The sequence below is a fragment of the Schistocerca piceifrons genome, unplaced genomic scaffold (genome assembly GCF_021461385.2).
Source record: "Schistocerca piceifrons isolate TAMUIC-IGC-003096 unplaced genomic scaffold, iqSchPice1.1 HiC_scaffold_943, whole genome shotgun sequence".
Classification (NCBI taxonomy): domain Eukaryota; kingdom Metazoa; phylum Arthropoda; class Insecta; order Orthoptera; family Acrididae; genus Schistocerca; species Schistocerca piceifrons.
This window is the reverse complement of record NW_025729216.1, coordinates 1,482,501-1,490,000: the sequence shown is the minus strand read 5'-3', so window position 1 is coordinate 1,490,000 and position 7,500 is coordinate 1,482,501. Positions and strand designations below refer to the sequence as shown.

General features: G+C 59.2%; 2 non-coding genes and 1 pseudogene across 2 annotated transcripts; all 3 read right to left on the bottom strand.

Moving 5' to 3' along the window:
- The window catches only part of LOC124772526, a 6,113-nt pseudogene extending 2,831 nt beyond the window's left edge, over positions 1-3,282 (bottom strand).
- Positions 3,283-3,470: 188 nt separating this feature from the next.
- LOC124772663 lies at positions 3,471-3,625 on the bottom strand. The gene has a single exon (XR_007014131.1). It is a non-coding gene; the product is annotated as a 5.8S ribosomal RNA (ribosomal RNA).
- Positions 3,626-3,976: 351 nt separating this feature from the next.
- On the bottom strand, positions 3,977-5,885 carry LOC124772971. Its single transcript, XR_007014421.1, has one exon. It is a non-coding gene; the product is annotated as a small subunit ribosomal RNA (ribosomal RNA).
- Between the last annotated feature and the right edge of the window lie 1,615 nt (positions 5,886-7,500).

Below are 7,500 nucleotides of genomic sequence, written 5' to 3'. Positions count from 1 at the left end.
GTACCGGAAGGTTTCACCCACACGTAGGGCGGGCACGGTGGCGTTGCCCGCTTTGAAGGTAACGTCGGCGTCGACCTTCACCTTCTTGTCGCGCCCAGACGCGACTAAGGCGAGGGTGAAACACTTCCGGGCGTTGATCTGCAGCCCCAGATGGGCGAGGGCTGCGACGGCTGCGTCGATGAGGGACTGCAATCCCCTCGCGGTCGATGCAAAAAGCAGGACGTCATCTGCGAAGGCCGCAGCGTTAACTCTGCGACCAAGGATCCGAGCTCCGATGTGGGAGGGAAGTTGACTCAAAACATAGTCCACCGCAAAATTGAAAAGGAGGGGGGAGAGGGGGTCACCCTGACGCACACCCCTAGCCGGCTGCAGGGGCACGCCCACGTCGGCGCCGCCCGCTAGAGAGAGTCATAGTTACTCCCGCCGTTTACCCGCGCTTGCTTGAATTTCTTCACGTTGACATTCAGAGCACTGGGCAGAAATCACATTGCGTCAACACCCGCTAGGGCCATCGCAATGCTTTGTTTTAATTAGACAGTCGGATTCCCCCAGTCCGTGCCAGTTCTGAGTTGATCGTTGAATGGCGGCCGAAGAGAATCCGCGCACCCGCGCGCCCCCGGAGGAGCACGCTAAGGCGGACGCGGCCTCGCAGCAAGGAAGATCCGTGGGAGGCCAAGGCACGGGACCGAGCTCGGATCCTGCACGCAGGTTGAAGCACCGGGGCGCCAACGCCGCGCAGGCGCGCGCATCCTGCACCGCCGGCCAGCACGAGGCCGACCAACGGCGAGAGCAGACCACGCCCGCGCTAAACGCCCGCACTTACCGGCACCCCTACGGCACTCACCTCGCCCAGGCCCGGCACGTTAGCGCTGACCCACTTCCCGACCAAGCCCGACACGCCCCGATCCTCAGAGCCAATCCTTATCCCGAAGTTACGGATCCAATTTGCCGACTTCCCTTACCTACATTATTCTATCGACTAGAGGCTCTTCACCTTGGAGACCTGCTGCGGATATGGGTACGAACCGGCGCGACACCTCCACGTGGCCCTCTCCCGGATTTTCAAGGTCCGAGGGGAAGATCGGGACACCGCCGCAACTGCGGTGCTCTTCGCGTTCCAAACCCTATCTCCCTGCTAGAGGATTCCAGGGAACTCGAACGCTCATGCAGAAAAGAAAACTCTTCCCCGATCTCCCGACGGCGTCTCCGGGTCCTTTTGGGTTACCCCGACGAGCATCTCTAAAAGAGGGGCCCGACTTGTATCGGTTCCGCTGCCGGGTTCCGGAATAGGAACCGGATTCCCTTTCGCCCAACGGGGGCCAGCACAAAGCGCATCATGCTATGACGGCCCCCATCAACATCGGATTTCTCCTAGGGCTTAGGATCGACTGACTCGTGTGCAACGGCTGTTCACACGAAACCCTTCTCCGCGTCAGCCCTCCAGGGCCTCGCTGGAGTATTTGCTACTACCACCAAGATCTGCACCGACGGCGGCTCCAGGCAGGCTCACGCCCAGACCCTTCTGCGCCCACCGCCGCGACCCTCCTACTCGTCAGGGCTTCGCGGCCGGCCGCAAGGACCGGCCATGACTGCCAGACTGACGGCCGAGTATAGGCACGACGCTTCAGCGCCATCCATTTTCAGGGCTAGTTGCTTCGGCAGGTGAGTTGTTACACACTCCTTAGCGGATTCCGACTTCCATGGCCACCGTCCTGCTGTCTTAAGCAACCAACGCCTCTCATGGTTTCCCATGAGCGTCGATTCGGGCGCCTTAACTCGGCGTTTGGTTCATCCCACAGCGCCAGTTCTGCTTACCAAAAGTGGCCCACTTGGCACTCCGATCCGAGTCGTTTGCTCGCGGCTTCAGCATATCAAGCAAGCCGGAGATCTCACCCATTTAAAGTTTGAGAATAGGTTGAGGTCGTTTCGGCCCCAAGGCCTCTAATCATTCGCTTTACCGGATGAGACTCGTACGAGCACCAGCTATCCTGAGGGAAACTTCGGAGGGAACCAGCTACTAGATGGTTCGATTAGTCTTTCGCCCGTATACCCAGCTCCGACGATCGATTTGCACGTCAGAATCGCTACGGACCTCCATCAGGGTTTCCCCTGACTTCGTCCTGGCCAGGCATAGTTCACCATCTTTCGGGTCCCAACGTGTACGCTCTAGGTGCGCCTCACCTCGCAATGAGGACGAGACGCCCCGGGAGTGCGGAGGCCGCCGCCCCGTGAAGGGCGGGGAAGCCCCATCCTCCCTCGGCCCGCGCAAGGCGAGACCTTCACTTTCATTACGCCTTTAGGTTTCGTACAGCCCAATGACTCGCGCACATGTTAGACTCCTTGGTCCGTGTTTCAAGACGGGTCGTGAAATTGTCCAAAGCTGAAGCGCCGCTGACGGGAGCGATTATTCCGCCCGAGAGCATCCCGAGCCAACAGCGGCGCGGGTCCGGGGCCGGGCCAGGTAGGTCCGTCATCCGGGAAGAACCGCGCGCGCTTGCCGGGAGCCCGAGCGCCCAAAGGGGCGAATCGACTCCTCCAGATATACCGCCGGGCAGCCAGCCAGGACACCGGGGCTCTGCCCAACAGACGCGAACCGAGGCCCGCGGAAGGACAGGCTGCGCACCCGGGCCGTAGGCCGGCACCCAGCGGGTCGCGACGTCCTACTAGGGGAGAAGTGCGGCCCACCGCACACCGGAACGGCCCCACCCCGCGGCGAGTGGAAAGGCAACCGGACACGACCCCGCCGCGGATTGCTCCGCGCGGGCGGCCGGCCCCATCTGCCGAGGGCGGAGGCCAGTGGCCGGATGGGCGTGAATCTCACCCGTTCGACCTTTCGGACTTCTCACGTTTACCCCAGAACGGTTTCACGTACTTTTGAACTCTCTCTTCAAAGTTCTTTTCAACTTTCCCTCACGGTACTTGTTCGCTATCGGTCTCGTGGTCATATTTAGTCTCAGATGGAGTTTACCACCCACTTGGAGCTGCACTCTCAAGCAACCCGACTCGAAGGAGAGGTCCCGCCGACGCTCGCACCGGCCGCTACGGGCCTGGCACCCTCTACGGGCCGTGGCCTCATTCAAGTTGGACTTGGGCTCGGCGCGAGGCGTCGGGGTAGTGGACCCTCCCAAACACCACATGCCACGACAGGCGGCAGCCTGCGGGGTTCGGTGCTGGACTCTTCCCTGTTCGCTCGCCGCTACTGGGGGAATCCTTGTTAGTTTCTTTTCCTCCGCTTAGTAATATGCTTAAATTCAGCGGGTAGTCTCGCCTGCTCTGAGGTCGTTGTACGAGGTGTCGCACGCCACACCGCCAGCCGGCTGTGCACGCTACCGAGAAAGTACCGGTATGCGAACCGCCAGGCGACGGGCGCGCATCGCACGTTTGAGGAGACGCGGCCGGCCCCACAGGCGGCCGCGACACTCCCAGGTCTGCGAAGCGGGGCAAACGCCGCGCGCTTCAGTATACGTAGCCGACCCTCAGCCAGACGTGGCCCGGGAACGGAATCCATGGACCGCAATGTGCGTTCGAAACGTCGATGTTCATGTGTCCTGCAGTTCACATGTCGACGCGCAATTTGCTGCGTTCTTCATCGACCCACGAGCCGAGTGATCCACCGTCCTGGGTGATCTTTTCTCAGTTTCCGCCGCCTCTTTCGAGACGGTCGCATAGGCGGGAGTGAGGCGTGTGGCGGCCCCTGTTCCAGCGTTCTGTGTCCAACGGCCTCACGGCCGACGGGCGTCGTACGGCTCCACACCGGAGCGGACAGGCACTCGGGCGAAAGTCATTCAAAACCGGCGCCAGGCGCCAGGTGCCGCACGCCAGCCGCTCCAGCGCTTCAGCGCTCGTACCACACAACATTGCCGCTAGTTTTGAGAGGCACGCGTGGTTCCGCACGCGGCGCACGGCTACTGCGAGCCGTACAGGTAGCGTGTTGCGCGACACGACACGCACATCGAAAGACATGCAGTCTAGTCGGTAATGATCCTTCCGCAGGTTCACCTACGGAAACCTTGTTACGACTTTTACTTCCTCTAAATGATCAAGTTTGGTCATCTTTCCGGTAGCATCGGCAACGACAGAGTCAATGCCGCGTACCAGTCCGAAGACCTCACTAAATCATTCAATCGGTAGTAGCGACGGGCGGTGTGTACAAAGGGCAGGGACGTAATCAACGCGAGCTTATGACTCGCGCTTACTGGGAATTCCTCGTTCATGGGGAACAATTGCAAGCCCCAATCCCTAGCACGAAGGAGGTTCAGCGGGTTACCCCGACCTTTCGGCCTAGGAAGACACGCTGATTCCTTCAGTGTAGCGCGCGTGCGGCCCAGAACATCTAAGGGCATCACAGACCTGTTATTGCTCAATCTCGTGCGGCTAGAAGCCGCCTGTCCCTCTAAGAAGAAAAGTAATCGCTGACAGCACGAAGGATGTCACGCGACTAGTTAGCAGGCTAGAGTCTCGTTCGTTATCGGAATTAACCAGACAAATCGCTCCACCAACTAAGAACGGCCATGCACCACCACCCACCGAATCAAGAAAGAGCTATCAATCTGTCAATCCTTCCGGTGTCCGGGCCTGGTGAGGTTTCCCGTGTTGAGTCAAATTAAGCCGCAGGCTCCACTCCTGGTGGTGCCCTTCCGTCAATTCCTTTAAGTTTCAGCTTTGCAACCATACTTCCCCCGGAACCCAAAAGCTTTGGTTTCCCGGAGGCTGCCCGCCGAGTCATCGGAGGAACTGCGGCGGATCGCTGGCTGGCATCGTTTATGGTTAGAACTAGGGCGGTATCTGATCGCCTTCGAACCTCTAACTTTCGTTCTTGATTAATGAAAACATACTTGGCAAATGCTTTCGCTTCTGTTCGTCTTGCGACGATCCAAGAATTTCACCTCTAACGTCGCAATACGAATGCCCCCGCCTGTCCCTATTAATCATTACCTCGGGTTCCGAAAACCAACAAAATAGAACCGAGGTCCTATTCCATTATTCCATGCACACAGTATTCAGGCGGGCTTGCCTGCTTTAAGCACTCTAATTTGTTCAAAGTAAACGTGCCGGCCCACCGAGACACTCAATAAAGAGCACCCTGGTAGGATTTCAACGGGGTCCGCCTCGGGACGCACGAGCACGCACGGGGCGGTCGCACGCCTTCAGCTCGCCCCACCGGCAGGACGTCCCACGATACATGCCAGTTAAACACCGACGGGCGGTGAACCAACAGCGTGGGACACAAATCCAACTACGAGCTTTTTAACCGCAACAACTTTAATATACGCTATTGGAGCTGGAATTACCGCGGCTGCTGGCACCAGACTTGCCCTCCAATAGATACTCGTTAAAGGATTTAAAGTGTACTCATTCCGATTACGGGGCCTCGGATGAGTCCCGTATCGTTATTTTTCGTCACTACCTCCCCGTGCCGGGAGTGGGTAATTTGCGCGCCTGCTGCCTTCCTTGGATGTGGTAGCCGTTTCTCAGGCTCCCTCTCCGGAATCGAACCCTGATTCCCCGTTACCCGTTACAAATATGGTAGGCGCAGAACCTACCATCGACAGTTGATAAGGCAGACATTTGAAAGATGCGTCGCCGGTACGAGGACCGTGCGATCAGCCCAAAGTTATTCAGAGTCACCAAGGCAAACGGACCGGACGAGCCGACCGATTGGTTTTGATCTAATAAAAGCGTCCCTTCCATCTCTGGTCGGGACTCTGTTTGCATGTATTAGCTCTAGAATTACCACAGTTATCCAAGTAACGTGGGTACGATCTAAGGAACCATAACTGATTTAATGAGCCATTCGCGGTTTCACCTTAATGCGGCTTGTACTGAGACATGCATGGCTTAATCTTTGAGACAAGCATATGACTACTGGCAGGATCAACCAGGGAGCTGCGTCAACTAGAGCTGAGCAGCCGGCCGCCCGGGAGTGTGTCCCGGGGGCCCGCGCGAACACGCAAGCGTCCGCTCAATCATTCTGCAAACAGGAGGAGGCTGAGCTCCCCTGCACAATACACCTCGAAACCCTCTCAGGTCCCGGCGGCGCGCAGCGCCGTCCCAAGTACTTGGTCGGGTTCGAGAGAGGCGCAATCGCCCGGAGTTAGGCGAGTAGACGCTTTCGGTGCGACCACCCGTGCTCCCAACTGAGCTTGCCGCTGCCGACAGAGGCCCGGGAGCGTGCTGTCGTGGCATTGCCGGCGGGAGACAACACGCGCCACCTACGGTGACCGGCAGCTCCAACGCCAGCGCCACAGAAGGACAAAAGCCCCACTTGGGTGCCGAAGCGAACTCTCCCAGCACAGCGCACGCGCCAACACATCCGCACAGCTGCGATACAAACCACCAGCGAGAACCGCTGGGGCGACCGAGCAGCAGACGGCGTCGCGGCGCCGAGCGCCGGGCGGCGGCGCATCCTCAACGCACACAGTCCTCAATCGGACCAGCACACTGAAGATGTCCACCGCGCTTCGCACCGGGCCCGCGAGGACCTACTTTGGCCGCACGGCGCCGCGCGCAGGGTGCGCCGGCGCGCAGCTGCGACGCCTGCCGCGTCCGTCGGCCGGCGCGCCTGCCACTGGCCGCCCCCACCAGCCGGCTGTAGCGCGTGCGCCCACGCACCGCGCGGCCAGCACGCCGGGAGGCGCCCCCTCACCGGCCGGGGACGGTCCCACCCAGCCACCGCCGCGTATCGCTTCACACCCAGATGCCGTTCAGTTTCGTCGGCATGGTGGGTATCGCTGGAACAACCGGTTAGTACCTCAACCTATCGTCGCCATCACCGATTCACCCCTAGCGAGAACAACCGCACCACAACAGGTTACCATTTCTTCATTTGCGTAACTTCACCAGAAAACGCAGGCGTCCATCGCCATTTGCAACTTCAACGATTATTGCATGCCTGTGTCAGGTGTCACGCCACACTACGTCTGCCCACATACACGCAACAAAATGTGCACGCCTAGACAATACGTGGAAGGTGGCCCCCGTACGTATGCGATGTCCATTGCTCGAACGACTGTCAACCGGCCTCTGTAGCATGTCGCAGATATGGAACGCGGTGCACCATGCCATCACGGTGTGTGAGGAGAGACGACTAGGTCCGAATACATCAACAGACAGCTCAAGCTGATCGCCATCCACGGCGTCCGTTCCTCCCACACGTCTCTATGGCGTACCACACTGCAATCCAGCTCTCATAGGGAGACGACACGTAGCTGCGTGCACAATATTTGCACTGTATGGTCCGCCGTTTTTGGGCGCAGTCGTTGTACGGTCACACATGTGCCACGATGTATCATTCAGTACATAAGGACGAATGTGCAGTACAGATTGTGGTTCACGCGTACGACATCAGCGGACAGTTGACACAGGCCGCACCACAACGTAGCCTGCGTACGTCGCATGCGAAGGGCATTGAACATGCAAACTTGTCACCAACCAGCTTGCGAAGGCAGGGGGCAAGGTGGGGACGTGGGGACGTGGGGAGGGGTGGGGGGGGGCGGCATG